Source organism: Pristis pectinata, chromosome 2 (assembly GCF_009764475.1).
Source record: "Pristis pectinata isolate sPriPec2 chromosome 2, sPriPec2.1.pri, whole genome shotgun sequence".
In the NCBI taxonomy this organism is placed as follows: domain Eukaryota; kingdom Metazoa; phylum Chordata; class Chondrichthyes; order Rhinopristiformes; family Pristidae; genus Pristis; species Pristis pectinata.
Genome location: NC_067406.1, coordinates 28,717,113 through 28,744,467, shown reverse-complemented (window position 1 = coordinate 28,744,467; position 27,355 = coordinate 28,717,113).

The following is a 27,355-nucleotide window of genomic DNA, read 5'->3' as shown; positions in this document are numbered from 1 at the left end:
AGGTGCAAGGTCATGACGAAGTAGATTGTGAGGTCAAGGGTCCATATTATCATACTAGGGGACCGTTTCAGGCTTTTGTATGTTCTGCCCAATGGGAGGGGGGAAGAAGAGAGAATGTCGTGTGGGCAGGGTCTTTGATTATGCTGGCTGCTTTATCGAAGCAGCAAGAAGTGTAGACAGAGTCCACGGAGGGGAGGCTGGTTTCTGTGATGTGCTGAGCTGTGACCATAACTCTCTGCATTTTCTTGTGGTCATGGGCAGAGCAGTCACGATACCAAGCCGTGATGTATCTATAGTGGATACATTCATCATAGATGGATAGGATGCTTTCTATGGTGCATCTATAAAAGCTGATGAAGGTCAACAGGGACATGCTGAATTTCTTTAGCCTCCTGAGGAAGTAGAGACACTGTGCGTTTTCTTGGCCGCCAGGGCATTGATGTGGTTGGACCAGAACAGGCTTTTGGTGATGTTCGCTGCTAGGAACTAGGAACTCATGCCAATTCAATGGAAACAAAAGTATATTTTGTTAAGAACATATTTGCAAGCATTCAAAAGAGGCTTTGTATTGGCTGTGGGATGACTGTGGAACTGTAAGTGTTATGAGAAAAACCTTTTTACACATTGAATGGTTAGTGTCAGAAATGCACAGCTAGGGGTAGTCATGGAGGCAGAGTTCAGCATACAAAGAGAGCTAATTAAGTGTCTCAAAGGGAAAGATATCAAGGGTTCCCCAGAACAAGGGAACATAGCTACAAAAAAGGGGACTGAATCCTCTGCCGCTGAGGGTGGTGGAGACCAGATCATTAGATATGTTTAAGGTGGAGATAGATAAATATTTGAAAGATCGAGGAATTGAGAGTTATGGAGAACTGACACAGAAGAGGAGTTGAGGCCAGCGTAGATCAGCAATGATCATATTGAATGGCAGGGCAGGCTTGAGGGGCCTGGTGGCCTACTCCTGCTCCCACTTGTGTTCCTATGGCGAAGGCTTTGCATAAATTCCTTTCCAATTTGTTGTATTTATTTTTTTATTGTCAGTGTCAGTTGTGGTTCTGTTGTTAGCACTTCGGACCAAGTCCCAGTGCAGAGGTGAGCATGAAACTGCTCGTTCTCCAATGCAGTACCAAGGGACGTGCCATCCTTTGGATGTGGCACTATTCAAAGAAATACAGGATGCTTTGGCTAATATTTATCACTCACTAAAAATTGATACAAACAAATAATTTGGTCATTAATTGCTATTTGCGGGAGCTTGTGGTACACAAAATGGCTTCTACATTTCCCATGTTACAGCAGGGACTACACTTCACAAGGCATTTCAATGTTTGTAGAGTGGTTTAGGACATCCTAAAAGAGATGCAAACGGCAGTATACAGATACAAGTCTTTCTTTCTTGCTTCTGTTCAATTTTCCTATGTTAGTCAATTTACTAGTTCAACATAAATATAAATAAATATATGAGTTTGTAAATTACCATGGTGAGGGCTGATCACCCGTACATGTGAAAGCCTAGCTTACAAGGCTGATCATTGAGATGAAGAGAGCTCAATTTTATTGTAGCTTTCACTGTGTATAACTTGCATTATTAAGAATATATCTCAAAGTTTGATTTAACTGACTTATCGGGCAGTTATCCTGATTTGACTCCACCACAAGGATAGAGGGTCAAAAATATGATCGACTGGGGTTGTGAGGCTGTGAGGCACAACCAATAAGGGGTAGAAATTCATCCTCTTTTGTATGTACTAATTACATAATGTAGTAACTTATGCAACTGTTAGACATCTCCTCTGATAGAAGACAATGAACTGAATTCCTGAAGATTTCCACGTGTGTGCATTACTATATCATGCGGTTAGCTCATAAAAAGAACAAATTTATCTGCAGTCTAAGTCTAACTATTTCTATTAGGGAACAAAGCCCAGTTTCTCCAACATTTGCATTTCTTTTTTGATATTGTTTTGCTGCCAACCCATACCCATCTCTCCTTTCTGTTTCGTAGCCTTTTTTGGTCAATTATTGAAGCCGCATTTCTGACAGACTCATGATCCTAGCCTGGAGTGTCACATGTTGAGATTTATTTTAGGAATTTGGCAGAAAATTTATTGACCATTGCAGGATTCCTAAATATCCATTCATGTTAATGGGTGGAAAGTCTAGCTGATCTCAATTCTTAAATTCCTGATTTACTCTGTGGGCACAAAACTATGGAAAGATTGTAAAAATCAGAAAACCTACTGCCTCAGCAGGCTGACCTCTGACATTTCCAGTTTTTTTCCTACATCCCAAAGACATGGTGTCAGATTAAGTTGCTGTGGTAAATTACCCCATAGCATAAGCTAACGGCAAAAAGAGTCAAGGGCATGCCTGAGAAGGAATAAATTGTAGGGGTACAAGCAAACAGGGAGAAGGGGAATGGGATTGATGGGATTGCTCTCCTCGGAGCCAGTATGACCCAATGAACCAAATGGTCTTCTTGGTGTCATTATAACTATATGATATGAGATATGATCATTTCTTTCCCTCTGTGTGTAATTCCTTTGCTTGAACTGTTATCTGATTCTAATATCCTTGTTTTAAAATAATATCTACTGGTTTTTATGTTGTTAAGAATCTTACCTTCATCTCAAGAAGACACAAATTCAAGTGCATTGCAATAAGTAACGAAGCAACAATAACTACAGATGTTATTAAAATAACAAGAACGTTATTTATTAGATGTATATGCATTGAATAATACACTCCAATCTTACACAGTAAATGGAGCCATCTAATAAAGTTCAAACTTCCAAATGATAGGAATATTAACAGACCTGCCTGGGTAGAGGGTGGAATTCAAGAATAAATTTTCTATTTGCAAGCTCAAATTGTACAGTTTCACCTGAGGAAAGGGCAAGAAGTTGTGTATACTGAGCTAATGATCTGCTTCCTTCTTAGCTGTTATAGCAGAAGATAATGGGTGAATGTACACGGAATTCCAGAGGGAATTCTAGATCTTACAGCCTTGACAGTTTGAGGCACTGCTACCAAGAGTGAAGCAATTAAACCTAGAGTTGCTCAGAATTGGAGGAACTCGGGTATTTCAAGGGCCTTAGGCTGGAGGAGATTACAGATAGGGAGGTTAAATACCAGGTTTTAAACATCCTGCTTTTAATACCACCATGGTGTCGTTCTTTCTACCAATTTCCTATTCAGGAAATTGCTTCCTAAACCTTTGTAAGTGGTGCACCATTTGGCAGGTAATGCAGCAATTGTGAACATCAATCATTTTCCAGTCAAAATTTGTGCCAGGAGAGAGGATGAACACATTACAGGCTTGTGAATAGCTTCGAACTAATCTCACTCACAAAGAAACCATACACTATGACAAGGAGTGTTTTACTTAAGTTAGGAATAAGCTATTGGCAAACAGCATCACAAACATGCTGTCAACAAGTGATTTGAGTATGATATATTAGCTTTGTATATTTTTGCTTAGGGCATACTGAATTGCTTGTGAAAAATAACCATAGGAAAATGAGTGTGTATGATGAAGCTCGAAAGAAACTGATTTTGAATTAATCTGTTTGAGTATGTGCCAACAGCCATGTGACCATATACTACATGATATAACCTCATTAAGATGGTGTATGGTAAACATGCAGATAAACAACCAGAAATACCATTCAATAGACTTCAGGTGAGAAGCTGAAAGCTAAGCTTGTGGCTTGTGGACACACCAGTGGATAACCCTTGGGTAAAACAATTGGTGTGTATAATAAGACAAACAAATTGTGAATCTGTTTGGATCCACATGATCTGAACAGGGCACTAAAGAGAAACTATCTTCCAAAGAAGACATTGGAAGATACCCTGCCATATCTAAGCAGGGTTAAAATCTTTGGTGTGCTGGGTGCCAAGAATGAGTTTTGGCACATAGAGCTTGAAAATGAGTTTGTTTCCAATGACTATTAACACAGATTTTGGAAGATATTAGTGATTGAGAATAATGCAGCATTTGTGAGGATCAAGCGTTTCCAGGTCAGAGGATGTTACCAAGATGGAAGCTGACCTCATGGTAGATTTGTGAGTAGCTCAGAAATAACCTTGTTACATGACTCACCAAGATGCACAGAATGAAAAAGAATCCTTTATGTAAAGTAAGAATGGAAGATGGAATTTAATGCTGAAAATGTGATATGATGCATTTTGGGAGGATTAATAAGGCTAGGATATACATAATGAAGGATAGGAACCCAGGAGAGACTGAGGGACAGAGACACCTTGATGTGTGTGCCCTGAAGACAGCAGCATAGATAAATAAGGCGGTACTCAAGGCAGTCAGTATTCCTGCCTTCATTAGCTGAGGCTGAGGGAGGTTATGGTAAAGCTATATAAAACGTTACTTAGGCCACAGCTAGAATTTGGGATGTTTTGTTACATTAAGCTTCTCAGGAGTGCTGGCACATCTGCCCTTAGATAACACACCATGAACTTTAACTCAGTTTTTCTCTCTCCACAGGTGCTGCCTGATTTGCTGAGTATTTCCAGCATTTTCTTTTATTTTAGACTTCTACCAATGGCAGTATTATGAATCTCACAGCTCCATTTTTGTTCTTCTTTCTTCACTGCTCATTCATCTCCTTCTTGATTACTTATTACGATGCAGAAGGCCATTTGGCTCATCAGGTCAATGCTAGCTCCCAGCAGAATGATCCCATTCATCCCATTCTTCATCTTCTTATTACCCTATAGCCCTGTAATTTACTCTCTCCCACATGCCCATCAACTGCCCTTTCATTCTTTTGCCACTTACCTACACCAAGGGGTAATTTACAGGGACTCAATTAACTCACCAGTGTGACCTTGTGATGCAAAAGGAAACCGGAACACCCAGGAGAAACGTGCTCAATCAAGGGGAAGAATGCGGAAATTCCCGCAGATAGCATGTGAGATCAGGATCGAACCCAGGTCACTGGAACAGGAGGCAGCAGCAATAACTGCTACTCCATGTGGCTGCCAAAATCCCAACCCACAATGCTCATCACCACCAGGCAGATCCACTGCCAATAACAAGCCTTCACCACCCTCTCTCGGCTGACACCACCACCATTTGAGTCCTTGAGTTTTCTTGGGATCTGGGCATTACCAGCAAGGCCAACATTTATTGTCCATCCCTGATTTCCTGAAAGGTAGTGATGAGCCACTGTCTTGAACTGGTGCAGTGCTTCAGGTGAAGATAATCCCACAGAGCTGTTGGGCATAGAGTTCCAGGATTTAGACCCAGCCACATTGAATGACCAGTGACACATTTCCAAATCAGCATGGTGCATGACTTGAGGGGAACATGTGAGTAGTGATGGAATGGTGATTGGGGTGCCAATCAAGCAGGGTGCTTTTTAGTGCAAAGTGAACAAAGTGGGCATAGTGTTGCTAAACTGTAGTGATTAGGATTGTGCAGGTTGGTTCTTGAACCAAATGGTTAAAGGGAAGTAGCTGTTCTTGAACCTGGTGATGTGGGACTTCAGGCTTCTGTACCTCCTGCCCAATGGTAGCTGTGAGAAAGTGGCATGGCCCAAATGGTGGGGATCTTTGATGATGGATGTTGCCTTCTTGAGGCAGGGCCTCCTGTCAATACTACTGATGGTGGGGAGGGATATGCCTGTGATGTATTGGGCTGAGTCCACTAATTTCTGCAGCTTCTTATTTTCCTGTGCATTTGAATTGCCATACCAGACCATGATGCAACCAGTCAGATCAATCTTAGCCCACATGGTGTCAAGCTTCTTATGGGTTAGAGCTACACTCATCAAACAAGGCATTTCTTATGCTCCTGACTTGTGCAAAGGGGAGTCACTCACTAAAGGACACCTAGCCTCTGACTTGCTCTGGCAGTCAAGATATTTATGTGGCTGGTCCATTTGAGTCTCTATTAATCTCCACCTTATCACAGATATTCCAGCCCTCCCCATTCTCTGCAATGTAAAACCTTTCCTAGTTCTGGTGAAAAGATCATCGATCTGAAAATGTTAACTCTCTTTCTTTCTCCACTGATGCTGCCTGACCAGCTGAGTATTTCAAGCAATTTCTGGTATTACGGACAGCAAAATGCTTTCAACAATCATGGGAACTAAAATATATACGGGAAAGGGCCATGACTCATACTGCAGGATCCTGATGTTTCTGAAGTAATTCAGAAAATACTAGTGTTGTTGCTCTTTTTGGCTTGTGAGGCACACACTAACCAAGCCAGCTTGTTGCCATGACGACAGGGCTTTTGAGTACGTGCAACATCTTTGAATGCAATTATTGCAAAGCAGAAATAGAGACCTGGTGACTCTGACGAGAGGCATAAAAGGTTCAAAAAAATCTAAAGAGTGTGGATTTTGCAAATAGTTTTGCATTTGCAAGTAGCAGTTTGCACATGGATTATTGCAATAAAAATTGATTATTTTCACATTTGTGCTATCTGTAATCATTGTAAATCTGTTAATTCTATATGAGACAAAGCTACCTCTGCCAGAGAGGATTTGTTTAGTGATCAACGCATCAATTTGAAAAGGGTGAAGTTTGCAGGAGGGGAGGGGGTGACTGTGTGGAAGTAGAGTGATAAATCATTTTCAGTTATATACAATAAATGGTTTATTTATGTAGTTAGTTATATACAATAAATGAAGAAATGAAGACCCACAAGGCTGCGTCCTCAGCCCTCTACTCCCTATACGCTCGTGACTGTGTGGCCAGATTCTGCTCTAACTCCATCTACAAGTTTGCAGATGATACCACCGTTGTAAGCTGTATCTCAAACAGCAATGAGTCGGAGTACAGGAAGGAGAGAGAGAGCTTAGTGGAATGGTGTCATGACAACAACCTTGCCCTCAATGTCAAAAAAACAAAAGAGCTAGTCATTGGCTTCAGGAAAGGGGGTGGTGTACATGCACCTGTCTACATCAATAGTGCTGAAATCGAGAGGGTTGAGAGCTTCAAGTTCCTGGGAGTGAACATCACCAACAGCCTGTCCTGGTCAAATCACGTAGAAGCCACGGCCAAGGAAGCTCACCAGAGCCTCTACTTCCTCAGGAGGCTAAAGAAATTTGGTTTGTCCCCTTTGACTCTCACCAACTTTTACCAACGCACCATAGAAAGCATCCTATCTGGATGTATCATGGCTTGGTTATGGCAACTGCTCTGCCCAGGACCGCAAGAAACTGCAGAGAGTTGTGGACACAGCCCAGCGCATTATGGACACCAGCCTCCCCTCCTTGGACTCTGTCTTTACCTCTTGCTGTCTTGGTGAAGCAGCCAGCATAATCAAAGACCCCACCCACCCAGGACATTATCTCTTCTCTCCTCTTCCATCGGGTAGAAGATACAGGAGCCTGAAGGCACGTACCACCAGACTTAAGGACAGCTTCTATCCCACTGTGATAAGACTATTGAACAGTTCCCTTATACAATGAGATGGACTATGACCTCACAATATACCTTGTTGTGACCTTGCACCTTATTGCACTGCACTTTCTCTGTAGCTGTGACACTTTACTCTGTACTGTTATTGTTTTTACCTGTACTACATCACTGCACTCTGTACTGACTCAATGTAACTGCACTGTGTAATGAATTGACCTGTACGATCGGTTTGTAAGACAAGCTTTTCACTGTATCTTGGTACAAGTGACAATAATACACCAATACCAATACCAACACCAAGTTAGAGTGGCAAGTAGTTTGATGGGGCTCTGAGTTCACTGAAGCATGAGGTAATGTGCCTTAATGACTACTGCCTGGTGGTTCTGACATTCATCATTATGCAATGCTTCGAGAGACTGGTCATGGCATGCACTAACTTCAGCCTCCCAGACAACCTCAACCCACTGCAATTTGCCTACCACCAAAACAGGTCTATAGTGAACACCATCTCCCTGGCCCTACACTCATCTCTGGAGCATCTGGACAGTAAAGACACCTATGTTAGACTATTGTTTATTGATTACAGCTCCACTTTCAATATGATAATTCCAGCAAACTCATCACCAAACTCCTAGACCTGGGATTCAATACCTCCCTTTGCAACAGGATCCTTGACTGCCTGACCAACAAACCGCAGTCAGTGAGGATTGGCAGCAATACCTCCGCCACGATTATTCTCAACACTGGTGCCCCACAAGGCTGCATCCTCAGCCCTCTACCCTACTCCCTATACACTCATGACTGCGTGGTCAGATTCTGCTCCAACTACATCTACAAGTTTGCAGATGATACCACCGTGGTGGGTCATATCTCAAATAATGATGAGTCGGAGTACAGGAAGGAGATAGAGGGCTTAATGACATGTGTCATGACAACACCTTTCCCTCAATATCAGCAAAATTATAGAGATGGTCATTGACTTCAGGAAATGGGGCAGTGCACATGCTCCTGCTCACATCCACAGTGCTGAGGTTGAGAGGGTTCAGAGCTTCAAGTTCCAAGGAGTGAACAACACCAAAAGCCTGTCTTGATCCAACCACATAGACACCACAGCCAAGAAAACTCACCAGTGCCTCTACTTCCTCAGGAGGCTAAAGAAATTTGGCATGTCCCTGTCAACCCTCACCAATTTTTATCGATGCACCATAGAAAGATTCTTATCCAGATGCATCATGGCTTGGTATGGCAACTGCTCTCCCATGACCGCAAGAAACTTCAGAGAGTCATGGACACAGCTCAGCACATCACGGAAATCAGCATCCCCTCCATGGACTCTGTCTATACTTCTTGCTACCTCAGTGAAGCAGCCAACATAATCAAAGACTCCACCCACCCAGGACATTCTCTATTCTGCCCTCTCCCTTCAGGCAAAAGATATAAAAGCCTGAAAGCACGTACCACCAGGCTCAAAGACAGCTTCTATCCTTCTGTTATATGACTATTGAACAGTTCCCTAGTACAACAAGATGGAATCTTGACCTCACAATCTACCTTGTTATGACCTTGCACCTTATTGTCCACCTGCACTGCACTTTCTCTGTAGCTGTTACACTTTATTTTGCATTCTGTTTTTGTTAACTTGTACTACCTCAATGCACTGTTGTAATGAATTGATCTGTATGAACGGTATGCAAGACAAGTTTTTCACTGTACCTCGGTGCATGTGACAATAATAAATCAAGTACAATTCCAATTAACTATTACCTGCACTTCATAAAGAATGAGAAAGGAGGTTGAAATCTTCACTGAACAGAACAATACCAAGAAAACAGAGACAGAAAAAAGAGTAGTTGCAGTGGGTGAAGATATACTCGAGACTTTACCTTCAAGTGGGATCAGATCCATTCTCCTATTATAAACTTCCCAGAGATTCAGTGGGATATTTAAAGATCTTGTTGTATAAAAATATATACAAAGTACATTTCACTCACATTCCCCAGACAGGTCACCCCTTCCCCTCCTGCAAACTTCACTCTTTTAAAATTGATGTGTTGATCACAAGATTTCAGAAGGATGAAGGGTGATCTTATTGAAATCTACTGGATACTGAAAGGCCTCAATAGAGTGGACATAGAGAGGATTTTTCTGTTAGTAGGACAATCTAGGATCCGTGGGCACAGCCTCAGAATAAAGGGATGTCCCTTTAAAACTGAGATGAGAAGGAATTCTTCAGTTAGAGGTTGGTGAATCTGTGGAATTCGTTGCCACAGGAGACCAAGTCATTGGGTGTATTTAAGGCAGAGATTGATAGTTTCGTGATTGGTAAGGGGGTTCAGGGTTACAGGGAGAAGACTAGAAAATGGGGTTGAAAAGATCAGCCACGATTGGATGGCATAGCAGACTTGATGGGCCACATGGCCTGATTCTGCTCCTATATTTTGTGGTTGTATGGCCATCAACCATCATTCCTCTGCCTTCCGATACCCACTGTCTGCTCCTTCCCCAAGAAACTTAAATCTTAACATCTTTGATTTCAACTCCCTGCATAGCCTCTTGGTTCTTTACATTTGTACTTTCTGCCAGCTCTATGGTCCATGAGTTCCTGCTCTCCTCTAATTCTGTCCCCTTGCAGCATTGCCAGCCATGGTTTTGTACAATTTGACTTAGATGAAGGAACTGAAGATAAGGCCAGTAAATTTGCTAATGGGGCACATATAGATAGAAAAGTAAATTGTCCAGCTGAGGCAGGTTACAAAAAGATATCAGTTAAGTGAATGGGAAAAGATATGACAATCAGGAATATGTGAAATTGTCCGTTTTGAGAGGGAAAATAAAATGAAGCACATGATTTAAATGTGGGAGATTGAAGAGATCCAAGATGTGGAGGGATCTGAGCATGATTCGCCAAGGCTAGTATATAAGTACAACAAATAATTAGAAAAGCTAACAGAATGTTATCATTTATTACCTGGACAAATGAATACAGATGCAGAGAGTTTCAGTTAAATAGGGCAATAGTGAGACCATTCCCAGAGTATTGCATACACTATTAATCGCCTTATTCAAAGAAGAATGTTAAAGTATTGGAAGCAGTTTAGAGGTTTATGGAGCAGAGGTCTTCAACACTGCAGCTGGGATATTATTTTGTCCCAGAGCCTTTGCTATATTCAGTGCTGTCAGACATTTCTTGAGACCATGTGGTGTGAACTGAATGGGCCAGAGACTGACTTCTATGATGGTGGAGATCTCAGGATGAAGCAGAGACAGATCATCTATTTGGCACTTAGAACTTACAAACTGGAGTGGAAACAGGACATAGAGTTATACAGCACAGAACCAGGCCCTTCAGCCCACCGAGTCTGTGCTGACAATGAACTGCCCATTTATGTCATTCCTACGCTAATCCCATTATATTTTCTCATATTCCCATCAACGCCCCTACCATCCTACCCCAGGTTTTATCATTCACCCACACAAAAGGGGAGATTTATTGTAGCCAGTTAACCAACTAACTTTGATCCCAAGGAATTGCCTCTGAAGACAACAACAGAAAACTATTAAAAATGGATTTCGTTATTGCAAAAGAAGTATTCTGGCTGAACATAGTTGTAAATGGTCCAGTCTTGTCCGTAGCATTCATATCTGTGCCCCTGCTGCCATCAGTAGATCTTAAGGTCTAAACTACTGTGTAAACGTTTAAGGATATTTTTGCTGTTTCCTCCTCCCATTAGCTGTTTAATGGGAGGAGGAAACAGCAAAAATGTTCCATCCACAACCAGATGCAGTAAGACTGCAAAGATTTACTCTGATCATTGGTTGTGAGTTTTCATATCTCTGTCTATTGCATGCTGGTTTTGCTGTTCAGTATGCATGGAGTCCTGTACTATAGCTTCAGCAGGTTGACACCTCATGGCACGGTTAGCGTAACGCTATTACAGCGCCAGCGACCTGGATTCAATTCTGGCCACTGTCTGTAAGGAGTTTGTACATTCTCCCCGTGTCTGTGTGGGTTTCCTCCGGATGCTCAGTTTCCTCCCACATTCCAAAGAAGTACAGGTTAGGAGCTGTAGATGGGCTATGTTGGTGCCAGAAGAGTGGTGACTCTTGCAGATTGCCCTCAGCACAGTAACGCAAAAAGACGCATTTCACTGTGTGTTTCGATGTACATGTGACTAATAAATAAATATCTATCTTAATATATATTTTTGAGTATCCCCGGTCCTGCTTCCAGCATTCTCCTTCTGTACTCCTCATTGAAACATTAAAATACACTCAAGATGGTTTGCTAAATAAAGTTGATAGCTAAAGATATCAATCAGACAGGGCAAAGCAAATTAAATGGGAACAAAAGTCCCTGAAAAGTTCAGAGTCACAATATTGTTTCAAAAACTGCTACCCAGTCATATCTGATGCTGCAGACTCCTCAGTTATTACTTGCAGTGTCTGTGATCTGATTTGTTGCCCTGTGATTTCCACATCAAAAGCCAAAATTTGTTCTTAATGATTATGGCACTTCAATAAGTGCCACCATATTTTTGTAAATACAGCTCAATTCTGAAAATTTAATCCCATTCACTTTAAGTAATTGCTATTAATGGCTGTCCATTATAAATGTGATATTTTGTCATTGTTGATCAATGGCCTGTTAAACTGCTTATACAGGTTCAAAGGAAGTTAAATTTTGATTACTTGGGTAAAGGGGAACTGCAAAATAAAATCTAACAAATCAAATTTAATATCCGACATATCTGGAATTGACCAATCTTATTTTTGAAATGAGTAGATGGTTGCAATTTTCCTTAGCACTCTTGCAGCTGGAAGTTGCTATGGAGTTAAGGCGGGAATCAGCCAGAGGTTCCCCATTTCTCATTGCTGTATTCAGGTAGAGCAAAATACAGCTGGGAACCTAGGAAGGGAAGGGTAAAAAGAAAGCAATAGATGGAGAGAGGTGAAGCAGCAAAGGAGAAGTGCAATAAAGGAGAGGGAGAGGGTAGAGGAGGTGGGAATGGAGAGGAAATAAGGATAGCAAACAAGAGAAAGAAGGGCAGGAGGTGAAGATGTGGCAAGGAGCATAGGGGCAGAGCTAGATGAGTGGGGGCTGCATGTGAGGCAGATGAAGAGGAAGGGGGCATTGGAAAGAAAGGGGAGGTTCAAACACTGATCTATGGAGAGGGGCTTCCAATGGCCAAAATGACCCTGTGGCTTATGGCAGTCAATTGAGGAAGTACTTCCCCACTTTGAGGAGGCGGTAAAATCTAAAGTCTTCTGAGTGTAGAGTTCTGAGATTGGTGAACTATGAAGGTCATTGTTGGACCAGAAATAGTTCCAAGGTGGCATGGTTAGAGACACAATAAGTGTGTGATATAAACTGACCCATCAGGTCAGGAGACAGGAAATATCTTGGTGATGAAAAAGTGAAGAATGGCAGAGAGAGTCCAAGTCAGATAGAGGTGTTGGATTTTAAAGCATAAAGAAGTAGAATTGGACTAATTGTTATGAGGATGGCTATCTCTGGAGTTTCCAAAATTGATTCTGTTAAGGTTTATAAAATACATGCATTGAATTTTAGTTACAGAAACCTTTTACTTCCCTTACATTTCAATCACTTTAAATCATTCTCCTGCTTTTAACTTTGTACTGAGTGGAAGCACGGAGATTGCTGCAGAGCTGCCTGGTGGCCAGGGTGTAGAAGTACATGCATATTTTCAGCAACATTCTGCTGCTTTATCAGTTGGACTGACTCAAGATTTAATGTTATTGCATCCATCACTGTGCTGTTGAGTACTGTATTGACCGTGCAATTCACAATCCTCTCATAATATACAGAAGGCAGTGAACAAAAGAACTATTTCTGTCCCTTCCCATTTGCCGAAAGGTTAGGCTGAAATCTGGATATGGCAAGAATTCTCACAGGGAAGGGACAGAACTGACAGGGTAACAATAAATACCAGGATTATCCACTTCCCTAGTTTGGAATCAAACACAGCATGGGATCGGTGTTAAATTTCCAGTTGGACCAAAAGTTTTAGGTGAGCAGAGAGTACAAGTAGTCTCCTATCTGAAAGGGGTGTTTCGTCAATGGTGCTTCAGTGTTTGACCTTCCATATTCAGCTGGCTATTATTTCAGGTGCATCACCTGGTGAACAGCCACCAGTTCTACCCTGATCTTCAGGATAAACCCCTCAATTCCGCATGGATTTTTAGGTCTGGAGTGCAAAGTCAGCACAACTTTACACCTCTTGGCTAATGTTAATAACGCAGCGGAGGAAAATTATGTGTAAAAAGCCTAGTTCTTCATTCTATTCTGTCCAAAACCCTTCAACGACCATTCTGTTAACAATAATTCCAAAAAAAATGTAAAACCCCAAGCTACTAAGTTTTCATGTGCCATTTGACTGCAGTGTACATCATTGCCTAAGCCAAGAGACATCATCAGCCACTTTCCAGGTATAATGGAATATAATAGCAGCAATAACGGTCTTAGAATGAGATTAGAAGTACAATGTTGACTAATTTTTCCTGACCCTTCTGCTGCGACATTTACCAGTTGTAATACCAATACTGCCAGTCCAGCTAGTTCAGTATGAAAAAAGGGAGTCACTGGGTCAAACTTTCATTAGAACTTCTGGTGCAACAGCACACGAAAAGTACAAAGAAGGATGAAGTTACAGTCTAGATGTCTTGCACCATTCATTTTGATGATAATTACAATTTTCCTGCAGTTAGACTCATAGAATGGTTGTGGCACAGAAGGAGGCCATTAAGCCCATTGCATCTGCTCGACTCTCCACTGTAGCGCAAGTACTTAGGTCAGTTTTCACTCCACTGCCATTTAGAACAAAAATTACTGGAGCTGATGTCCTTGAGCAGCCTGATCTAGTGGTTTTGAATTCATTCCCTGGTTGTTAATTCAAATGGTGAAGAAACAAAGGACTGCAGATGCTGGAATCTAGATGAAAAAAATAACAAGATGCTGGAGGAACTCAGCAGGCCAGGTAGCATCCGTGGAGAAAAGTAGACAGTCAACAGTTTGGGTCAGGACCCTCCTTCAGGACTGAAGATAGGAAAAGGGGAATCCTAATGTATACGGGGGCAAAGCAGAGCAGTGATAGATGGACAAAAGAGGGGAGGCGGGATGGGCACAGGGTGGTGATAGGTAGATGCAGGTAAGAGATAGTGATAGGCAGATGTGAGGAAGGAGGGAAGAGCAGATCCACCAGGAGAGAGGTTCAAATAGTGATCTCATCTTGTTGAAAGACAAACTTGCAAACAATTCTTGGTAGCTAGGAATTCTTCAACGCATGATGAGACATGAGGAAGAAGCACTATATAGCGAGACACATCAGATGGGTGCAAGAGACATACCACCAGACTCTGAGGTTGTGGGGGAAGACTGGGAGGGGTGAGGAATGGATCCAGGAGAGACAATAGAATAACCGAGGAGGGTGCTGTGAGAAGGCGGTCATGCTGAGGGGGCTGGAAGGTGACTGGGATGGTAATTGTTGGTATTGTGGGGCCTGGGGATAGAACCATAGAACCATAGAACACTACAGTGCAGAAAACAGGCCATTCGGCCCTTCTAGCCTTTGCCAAAACTTTATTCTGCTAGTCCCATTGACCTGCACCCATTCCATAACCCTCCAGACCTCTCCCATCCATGTATCTATCCAATTTATTCTTAAAACTTAAGAGTGAGCCCGCATTTACCACATCAGATGGCAGCTCGTTCCACACTCCCACCACTCTCTGAGTGAAGAAGTTCCCCCTAATGTTCCCCCTAAACCTTTGCCCTTTCACCCTAAAGCCATGACCTCTCGTACTTATCTATCCTAATCTAGGTGGAAAGAGCCTACTCGCATTTACTGTCTGTACCCCTCAATTTTGTAAACCTCTGCGTTCCAAGGAATAAAGTCCCAACCTGTTCAATCTTTCCCTGTAACTCAACTCCTGAAGACCCAGCAACATTCTAGTAAATCTCCTCTGCACTCTTTCAAACTTACTGATATCCTTCCTATAGTTAGGTGACCAGAACTGCACACAATACTCCAAATTTGGCCTTACTAATGTCTTATACAACCTCACCATAACATCCCAACTCCTATACTCAATACTTTGATTTATGAATGCCAGGATGCCAAAAGCCTTCTTTACAACCCTGTCTACCTTTCAGAGAATTATGTATCTGAGCTCCCAGATCCCTTTGTTCCTCTGCACTCCTCAGTGCTCCACCATTGTTCAACAATGGTAGGACAACAATGGATGTTTAACAGGAAGAGATCAGATCCCCTGTGCAGCCTCCTGAACTACGAATGCTTATGCCCTGTCACCATTCTGGAAAGCACACCTAATGGCACCAGTGAGGTTAGTGAAAGTCAGTAAGCTGCTTATCTGTGTTCCAACCCCAAACACTCAGAGAGCAAAATAGACAGCCTCTTCAATAAGACTTCCAGGACACTGGGCCTCCTAGAAGGAAACAGAGATTTATGTCATTGAGCATATCCAGCAGCCCACAGTTAAGAAATGCTGCTTTACAGCTGCTAAATGCTCCTTGGCATAATAGGAAATCTTTCCCACCAGGCCACTGTCCATTCAATAGGTTTGGCCATGTTGCCTCTCTGCAGAATACTCTTCATAAACCACAACCACTACGTGTGAGGGAGAATGAACTTGGCCAGAGGTTACAGCTGATCATTGATAGGACCTGCTATTCCTTCAGCCTTCATAGCTAAAGCTGCAGATGCTTTGAGAAATCTGACATCCATGACTTACATTAGGTCAGTTCCTTCTACTCTCAACTTGTACCCCTGAAATAAATTATCTGGCCATTTATCTCACTGCTGTCCGTGAGACCTGGGAGCAAACTGCCATTTTGCATACTTTCATTATTACCTTGCAAGTTCTTCACTTTGAATGTCTGCTTTGCACATCATTTTGTCATTTCAAGGAGCACGTATAAGCAAGTTCTTCCTTTACCCAGAGCTCCGCAAAATGACTGCATGAAGCACTGGTGTTCCCAAAAAGGAAGACCTCAATAGGTCCGAATTCCTGCGTTAAGTATCTGAAGTAAAATTCAGGCTGGCTCTCTGGCCCACAAAGCTTTAGTCTGGGACTGTCACCCTTTCATGTTCCTCCTCATTAACTCTGATTTAGCCATTTTGTAGCCTTTTGCAACTCACTAACTGAGATCATCAGGTACTCCCTTGCTGTCGTTTGCATAGGTAAGGTGTTGTGGAATGCTAGAGATAGGGTTCACATAAATATCTGAGAGTCTTTCTCTCACAGGTGCTTATAAAATCAAAGGATGAACATATGCTTTAAACTGTTGGCAGTCAACTTCCATTGAATCAGAGCAATCAGATCATGATTGTTGTGTATGAGTTCAATAAAACTTCTGTCTTGCTTGTGGTCCTGGCCAATTTCACCAGCCAGCTTTAACTAATGATTCAATTATACCCTCTCCTGGTGCCATTCCTTATGTATAAATGATGCTGTCAGGGATTTTGTTCGCTCAATTTGTCTGATTTGGCTGTTGTATTAGTAATCCTAATCCCTGAGGGTTCTGTTTGGCTGTTGTGTTTAAGATCTTGCATATTTATTCTCCAGCCTCTGTTTAAGAGAATCCCATTATTGATATCAATTACAATCAACTCTTAGCTCTGTATGATAAGTTGATAAGCTCAGCTGCTTAGAAATGAAAAGTACTGAGAACTGCGATCAGCCCACCATTTTCAATCCCGATTGCAGGTAGAAAGCATCATATATTAGATCAGAGTTTCACCACTCACCCACACTGGTATGAAGCACCAGCAGCGTGCTTCAAAGTCATTTGTAAACCTTTTAAAAACCAGCCTCCAACTACTGAAGGCATCATTCCCAAACTACTACTTTCCTGGCTGATGAGAGTTCCTTCAGCTTCAGATTCGACAATCTTTAATTGTCTTTTGAACATTTGGAATTCAGACAAGAAAAATGACAAAGCTCCATGATTAAACCAGGCACCAGGTGAAAGACATGCATCTTGTGAGCATTTATAAAACAATAAGATATCAATTACTTAAACAAAGTCCTATGAACAATCAATTTTACAATAAATTTAGATGTTCTGGAGACAGAAGGGAGTTCTATTTATGTCAATGTCAGATATTTTCAGACAAGTTTGCCACACTGTGTCTGTGATCTAGCAAGCACCCACTACATTTCTGGCAATGAACTAATGTTTACAGTTTTGCAGCTTTCATTCCCCACTAGGAAATGGGCCTGGGGCATAACAAATTACAAAACAAGTCAAAGACGCTTATGTTAGGCCCTCTGGTTTATCTAAGGACAATGCACATTTCCTCTGGTATTTCAAATGGATCCCTTAACAATTTTAAATAAGGGCATTATATAATATCAGCCTTCTGATATTTTCTAACATTCAAGCCTACAGACCTCCAAGAGCAAACAGTGCTTCTATGACTTGTGTGTTCATGGCAAAAGGGATCAATCACATTCAGAAGGTTAATTAAAAGTGCACGGGAAGATGATGCAGTCAGCAGAGGTGAAGAAGATGAAAATTTAAGGCAAAATTGTTTGTGTACCTGTGGGAGTGGTCAAATGAATCATATTAGATTTTGAAACCAGTTGGGTACAATTTCTGCTTCCAAAAATAGTTTTTTTTTCTTATATTTATGATAGATGCTTCCTTTACTTATTTTCCTACACTCCATTGTTTCCAGCAATGAATGCCTCAGAAGAAAGCCCATGTACTCAGACCAACTGGAAGAGGAAGAACAGCAGAGAGATGTTCTAGCAGTGCTCCGTACTCATCACGCATAATCAGTTGTGAGCCCCCACACACAGAATTGCAAACACCTTTTGCATCATTTTATATGCCTGACAGTGAAACAATTTTGTGACATGTCAATATTGTTGCTGGTTTGGGAAATGTGGCAGTCAACTTGAGCACAGCAAGCACCCTCAAAAAGCAATGGAAAGTGAACTGCTTCAGCAGCATTGGTTTGAAGGTAAATATCAGGCTTGACACCAGCAGAACAAACCTATTCGTCTTGGAACAGTGCCCTAAGACCTTCTGCATACACCTTGGGTGGGAGAATGGGTGGTATCTTGGTTTAACATTTTATCCAGCAATGTTGCACTCCCTCGTAATTTGTTCAAGACTCTGGAGTAGGGCTTGAATCATTGTCTGTTGAACAAGACCTAAGATTTCCACTATTGAGCCATGCTATAAAAACTACAAGAGGATTGACAATTGTCCCCAATAAACAATGTACAATGAGTTAAAGGAACTAAATTAATATTTAATTCTTTGTGTAATCCTCCTTTTCCTCAGGCTGTCCCTCGGGAGAATGACTTACTTCACCTCTAGTTTTGTGGGTTTCTGCGATCCCGATGAGACTAATGTGGGAACCAGAGACTCTTCCACAGATGGGGCAGGCATAGCTGACAGGGTGGGCAACTATGCGGTGTGTGAGGTGGTCCATCCCTTGTGCTGCTTACCCAGGGCTTCTGTGTATCCCTAATTCATGACCTTGAGATTCTCAATATCCTCCCTTCCCCACTGATCCCACCCCAAATCCACTCCCACACAACTACCATCACCCTTCCAACCTTGAGAAGTGCTGGGTGAACCTGGCTTTAAACAGCCAATTTAATTTTAATGATTCTCACGTTACCAATTCTCACTAGGATACATGCGGACTACTGAGAGAATATTAACTTCCTTGCCTGTCATTACAGATGAAGTCAGATTATTAAAGTATAAACATATGCTTATTAATATTATTTGTGTCTCTTTCAATGGATACTATTTGCAGACAGAATTAGCATCTAAGGCATGCTGGCACTGCAGTTAGTGCTGATGCCTCACAGCTCCACAGACCCAGATTTAGATTCATAGAGTCATAGAGCAATACAGCACGGATACAGGCCCTTCAGCCCAACCAGCCTATGCTGATCTCAGTGCCCACCCACCTAGTCCCAATTTCCTGCGTTTGGCCCATATCCATCTAAGCCCCGCCCTCCATGTACCAATCCAAGTGCTTCTTAAATGATACTATTGTACCTGCCTCAGCCACTTCCTCTGGCAGCTCATTCCACATATTCACCACCCTCTGCATGAAAAAGTTGCCCCTCAAATCCCTTTTAAATCTTTCTCCTCTCACCCTAAATTTTGGACTCCCCTACTCTGGGAAAAGACTGCTACCATCCACCTTATCCATTCCCCTCATGATTTTATAAACCTCTAAAAGGTCACCTCTCATTCTCCTATGCTCCAAGGAATAAAGACCTAGCCTGGTCAACCTCTCCCTATAACTCGGGGCCTCTAGTCCTAGCAATATCCTTGTTTAATCCTGACCTTGAGTGCTGGCTGTAATGAGTTTTCTCCCTAATCCTAAAGATTTGCTGAACTGTTAATGGCAAAAAGAATCAAAGGGGAGTTGATAGACGTGTGTGTAAGAGAGGGTGGGTTGCATGAAGAGTGGGATTAATAGGATTGCTGCCCTGAGAATTGGCATAGACCCAATGGGCTGATGGACCTCCTTCAGTGTTGCTATAAGTGTAAAACTTTACAAAGACACTTCCATATTTTTATTACCCGAACATTTATTTGTTCTGTTTGGAAGCTAACATTGAGCTCAGAGTCCAATTTGACAATCCCCTCAAGATTAGATTGTGTAAATGAACAAACTTGAATAAGGAATCCACAGAAGAGATAATAAACTCTCAACTCAGGAAAACCCTGTAGGAGTTTATGGACTCTTGGCCTCAGTAGAATAGATGGTTCATCGTTTCACTCCCTTTGGGGGAAACTTGGGTTAATTTACAAACAAGTACATTGATTGTAATGCATCTTTCTTCTATTGCCTGCTCCCCCCAACTACCCTTAAGTTAATAGTCAATGGAGATCTTACCTAGTCATTTTTCTACTACTAACAAATTCCAGAAACTTTTCTGACACTCGTTCAATCTGCCTCTAATTTGTCAAGGAGTAAAATGTGCCTCAACCAAATACTTCAGGACATTTTATACATTTAATTTACAAAGCAAAATCATTTCTGTTTTTCTCCCCCAAACACTGATAAAATGCTTCAGTTTTTACATTCTGCTAGTTGATGTGAATCATTCTTGCAACATAGTTTTGACTAAGTACTCAGAGAAGTACATCGGCATTTGGAATCTGCAACGCTTAATTGCTCAAGATAAAGGTCATGTTTACTCATCAGATACAACATTTTATTTTAGTGGAATATGAATATGCTGTAAAGCTAAGGATCAGGCTTTTTCTGAAAGCTTCATTATGTTCAGCTTAAATCAGGTCCCTTCACAGCACAACTTTCATTGCCTTTTCTAGTTCATCTCAAGTTAGTTTTATCTGGTCACCAAATGTGGTCAAGAAGCCAAACTCCAGCCACTTGATTACAACCAACTCGCAACTGTGAAAGACTTTTGGAGACACAAGAGACTGCAGATGTTGCAGTCTGGAGCTGCAGACAATCTGCTAGAGGAACTCAACGGATTAAGCAGCATCGGTGGGCGGAAAGGATTCGTCCACATTTTGGGTCGAAAACCAGCAGCTGTCTCTAATCTTCACACTCCCCTTCCTCCATCTTGCTCCATCTGCCTCTCAATATTTTTATTCTCCCTCTCTCTTTGTCTGCCAACATCTATCATTCACCTGCCACTGTTTCCCAACTCCATCCCTGCTCCCCTCCCCTACCTAGCAGAACCTGCCTATCATCTTACACCCCTCCTCAGTCCACCAATCACCTTGGACTCCTGTCTCACCACTCCCCTTCCCCTCTTTATACTGGCCATCTCACCTCTCCACTCTCAGTCCTGATGCAGGGTTTCAATCTGAAATGTCAGCAATTCCCTTCCTCCCATAGATGCTGCTGAGTTCCTCCAGCAGATTGTTTTTCTGCTTATGAAAGACTTTTTTCTCAACAGGGCTACCAAGGAAATGCCCATAAATTTAGCAGTAACGCTTTCTTTTCAACTGACATCAACAGACAGCAAAACTCCAATGCAACATTACTTCTGAGGATTTTTACTGCTTATCTTCTAAAACACTGCAAAGCCGGCAGGAATCCATGCCATGGAGGATGGATTGATGTGAGTGTGGTGACTCTAGAGCTATTCTGTCCTCATTCCCATAACAAAGGTCACTAGTTCCGATCCACTGGGTGGATTTTGAGGCTTTCCATACAGCAGAATTGGTAGTGGTGGTGGTGACAGAGAGGCAACACTCCACAAGGAACATCCCACTGCTCCAGTCCTATTGCCATCTGCTGAGGTCGTCAAGGTCCATTTACAACACCATCGGGATTCTACCCTCTGAGGTCTGGAGACACTCATCACTCTGCTTCAGCAGCACAGAAAATAAAACTTTTCCATAGGTTGGCCCATATCACTTCTGCTGCTGGTCAGACAATTTCTAGGATCATACCATCCTCAACAGCATCACTTTGGGCCGAGATCTGAACAATCAATCCCAGGGCAATGGTCTGCTGCACGCTTTATTTCAACTGAAACTCTGTCATTCTTCAGATCCATTTAAACATTCAAGTAAAGCCAAGGAATATCCACACCAGCCCCCTTTCACTACAGAAGAGTCATCAATCCTCTTTATCAATACAAATCAGCTGTATTTGATTTGCAAAGAACAATCCTTGCATCTCTTACATTGAGGTAGCTGTCCTTTGAAGCTAACGTAACAAGGTGATCCTCATAGTAGGGAGTTCAGCTGATCTGAGCACATGCCAGTGACAGCAGACTTACACCACTGCATCCTCCACAGGGCTGAATGACGACAGTTGTTCTTGGATTTTGGTTGGCCAGTGGGCAGGTGAAATCTCTGCTGAGGAGAAATAAGATTTCACATTTAATCTGTGAGATTTACTGCATCCCACCAAGAATCTTGGCAAATGGAATTAAAACAAGGGTCTTTCCTCACCTTGGATATTAGAAGCTTTTTTCTCAATGCATTTCTCTGAAATAAAGAATTGGTCATATATTAGTACCATTTCATTACTTTGCTTCAGAATTTGATAGAAAAATCAAGGGCAAGCCTTCTGAGTCTAACCAAAGTTTTTCTGTTTAGGAAGGTCAGACAGAAGCTGATATACAGTCACACCTGGTTATCAACATTCCATCTTCAGAGATAGCAACATGGCAGAGACTCATCAGAGTGGTATGCATAGGCAATGTTTCTCATCTGCTAGGTAAACAGCCTAAATTAGGCAGCTTGCTTACAGGAATTTCTACATCTGCGGCCTGGCCACACCTCGGTGAAACATCTTGCCAAAAATGGTCCTGTATTTGGGAACTCTGCCCTGCACCACTGGTGAACTGTGGAGAGGGTGCCCTCAGTTTGATAAGATATCTTTATTAGTCACAAGTACATCGAAACACACAGTGAAACACACCTTTTGTGTCGAGTGTTCTAGGGGCAGCCCGCAAGTGTTGCCACTCCTCCGACGCCAACATAGCATGCCCACAACTTCCCAACCTGTAAGTCTTTTGGAATGTGGGAGGACCCGAAGGAAACCCACGCAGACACAGGGAGAACATACAAATTCCTTACAGACAGTGGCTGGAATTGAACCCCGGGTCACTGGTGCAGTAATAGCGTTACGCTAACCGCTACACTACCATGCCTGCCCATTTGACTCATTTTACTGACAACCAAGACCTCATCCATTTTTCAGACAAAGTGATATTCCACAGTGGGGAAGAGCACCAAAACTGAAAATGCTGGAAACACCAAGCAGAAGAATCAGAATCAGACTTATTATTACTGACTTATATGATGTGAAATTTGCTGTTTTACCACAGCAGTACAGTGCAAAGACATAAAATTATGATAAATTACAAAAATAAATAAATGGAACAAAAGAAGGAATAATGAGATGGTGTTCATGGGCTCATGGACCGTTCAGAAATCTGATGGCGGAGGGGAAGAAGCTGTTCCTAAATCGTTGAGTGTGGGTCTTCAGGTTCCTGGTTCAGTTGCAAAACTTGGAATGGACAAAATCTGTCTGAGTTTGCACAGAGTCAAATACACAGAATTTTTCCTGTTCCTCATTTAGATAACCAAGTTGCCTAATGTCACACTCAAAAATAGTTCTCTGCAGGATACCAAAGATAACTGAGTTCCTCAGCTTTGCACTCAGCTGCTTCTGAGTGTTAAGTGAGTCAGAAGACATTCTGTGATCTAGTTTATTTATGCACCTGCCATAGCACGTTAGCTTCTACATACTCCTGCTAAATTTTTCTTCACTTTTTCTGTATTCGAACATAATAGTGGCCTCCCATAACTAACATGTAGAAAATCTAAGCCCATCACATGCCAATTTCCACACAAGCTATCCTGTTCTCAAGGTTTGCATTTCTCTGCATTGGATATTTTTCTATGAAAAATCGAGCAAGTTCAGCCACCATAAATAAAACACTGACTCTTATCTCCTCTGAATTCATCCTATCATTAAGAATTTTAGGAAATTAATGGTATACATTCCGATATAAATGTTAGGTAGCTGTAGTCTACTACAAGAATGATGTGGGAATATTCTACTGAAAATGTTTGGTTTTAAATCTGACTGCCCAATGAGGTTGGGGGTGGGGAGCCTGGTTGGGAGCTTGAGGTAGAACCTGATTGTTGTCATGCCATATTTCAGATGTGATCCCACCTCTGCCACTTAACCACTCCGTTACTGGAGCAGGTTGAGGTGCCATCTGGAGGTAGGCGATGACCTCTGGAATACATGAAAACTGAGATGGCAAGGTCCAATTAGGATCCTTACAGCATGTTAATTACAAGTTGTACAAGTTGTATCAGTGCCCAACCAACAGTTAAAACTTGGCAGGTTTGGTCTCTTAGAGTCACTGATGCAGTACTGAAAGCAAACTCACTTCCAAATATTTGGTTCGCGGAACCTTTACATTGTTTGGATTGCCTGGAGTGTTTCCACCAACATTCTCTGTTTGTATCCTTTTTATCCTCTTTAAGAAGACTTTATCTGCCTAAAATGCATGCTATGATTAGCATATTCCTACAGATGAAGGAATGCTTGGAGGTTGAACAGCAGCTGCAGTCACAGCTACAGCAATCAGCCCCACCAGCAGGTAAGCCTTTCAGAGGGTAACAGGAGAGGAATGTATTCCTGGAGAAAGTCATATCCAACCCATAGGATCTTGAGACTAAATCACTTTCTTAAGTGTAAGTGCTGTACCAGAGGGGTCATGTACCTTCTAAATTCTTTGTAGCAAGCTTTTCTCCAACTAACATGGGGAACAGCTACAAATCCAGAGTAACAGATAATCTGCTGGAGGAACTCAAGGGGTTGAGCAGCATCTGTGGGGGGAAAGAGCTTCAGTTTCCACTTAAACCCATGAGTAAACTTCAAAACATAAAATTTTGCATGAATCAGCACAAATGAGCAGTTATTCTTCGAGTGCAAGGAGTTGCCCATAACCAAATGCTCTGGAGGTCAAGTTACTGAGTATATTTGAATATTAAAGGAATCAAATATTTGGAGTTAATACAGGAGAGTGTCATTGAAGTAAAAGATCGGCCATGATTTAACTGAATGGTGAAAGAGAAGCGGGCGGTGAAGTAAAAAGATGACTCTTGCTTTTATTTTTTATGCTCTTAATTCTGTCTTTCGGTGCTCTGTAACTGAAACTGTTGCCATGTCAGCTGATCGGTTTAGGCATCAAAGTTAAAGAAAGGGAGAGAAAGTGAGTGTGTGTGTGTGTGTGTGTGTGTGTGTGTGTGTGTGTGTGTGTGTGTGTGAGAGAGAGAGAGAGACGGGGGGGGAAGAGAAGGAATGAAAAAACAAAATTACACAACTGTGGGGAAATCAACATGAAAGATCTTCACTACAATGCAATAATGTTAAATATAGTGCTGCAGTCATGCTGCAAGATTGTTCAAGGTACTGTATAAGGAAATATCAAGAGCCTTCATTGATGATGGGTGCGTCTCTTCGGGGTGATTGCTTCTGCCTCAATACGCAAGTGATGACGCTTGTGTACTGAACACGTAGATCTAAACAGACATTGCATCACTTTACATGATATCTGCAATTATAGGGCATGTTCCAACCTAACACAGGGAGTAGCTGGGTCATGTCCAGCAAAAGAGGCAAAGACTAACATCCACCTCACTCACTCCATTCTTCAAGGTTACAGGTATAGTGTGTGGTCAGTGTGCTATGGACTAGCAACTTAGAGGCAGTTCTAAAATTTGACAAAACTTGAATTCACGTCCTGCTGTGAAAGGATGTTTAAAAAAAATCAGAAGTGAAATAGCTGGTGGCCAAGAAGTTGTCAGGTTACTGGAAATATCCAATAGGTCCTGGAGGGAAGGAAACTTGCAGTACTCAGATCAGACCAAGTAGGGAAGAAGAAACCTGATATAGGAATCACCTTTATGTTGGAAGCATCAGTCAAATTATTTCATTTGCTCAGCTAGAGTGAGGGAATTTTTTTTATATATACAGGCAGTCCCCTGGTTATATAAGGGCTCTGTTCCTGAGAATTCTCTGTAACCTGACTTTTCCATAAGTCAGTGCAGGTCAGCAAGTACAGAAGTGATTGGCAAGAGAGATTGTGGTCCAAGTTGGGATGTTGACAGCAGGGTTTTGGTTTATCTCAATCTTACAGCAATGCTGCATTTTATACTATATTTAATGATGTAAAATGTCTCTGGGTGCTGCTGTCAATTTGTTCTTTAAAGCATTAAAGAAGGGCTTGTTATTGATATTAATGAAGTAGATTTCTACGAGCCCACTCAATGATTCACCCATGAAACCAGGGAACTGGAAGCTATTATCAGAGTAAAATTGCCCCATGTTGTTGAATAGTATCCATTTATTTGACTATATAGATACACATATTTATAGCTCTGCATATACTTCCGATAATTCTTTCATTTGTAGAGTATCTTCCACATTCACCCTAACATTACCCATAATTAAACTAATAGAACATATACTGTATCCAGTTGTTAATGAATACTAGTTTGCATTTCTGTAACTAACTTTCTTATCTTGATAAATTCTTTAAAAATTCATGGGAGAATTTGCATTAAGTTGGATTTATGTCAGATCTTTTGTAACCTGGAAAGTCTATGTATAAAAGTATTCATCATTGTCTAACATCAAGCAAAGTTTTCCTTGGGAAAGATGGCATAAAGTGCATGACATTAACAAACCTTCTTGCAGTATAGGGTATATTGTTAGCAATTGCTACAGCAGTGTGACTTGTCTCTGCACACCGAAATATGTTATGTGCTTTAAATGAGAATGTAGTTGAATATTGCAAGTGTCTTGAAAATCATATTGAGAAAAATGAAATCAATTTGTACAAATACGGAAAATCATAAAATTTGTCTAACAAGTTAATCACCCTTGTGCCTTTCCTGTTCATCAACACTGTAAGTCACCCAGCCCCCACAACGAAATGTAGATTCCCTTCAGAGTGGAGGACATGGACTTCTGGACCCAGAATCTCAGAAGAACAACCATAAATTAAACACACTGAAGATATTTAAGGAGACAATCAAAGTAAATAATTTAGAAAAACCCATAGAACTAAAATCCAGGAATATTATTATTACAATGCCCTGTTCCGCGTCATTTTATGACCAATTGTTTGAACTAAAGTTGTTGATTAACATGAATAATTTTCATGGACAGTAGAAGGAACATCTTTTATAATGCACAAGAAATATCAAAGTCTATGCAAATAATCTCCTGTAACTTCAACCCAAGACCTTTTCATTAATGTTACTGCAGAGTTATTGCAAGTTACTCAATGTATTTACACAGGAGTGGTTAGGATTAAGGACCTTTGCATCATTATCATTCTTTATTATGAACATTGCCTTTGAATATTGAGTCATTAGGAGCTGCAAGGAAAAAAGGAAGTTCCATTTTGTGGTCATGAAAGTTAATGT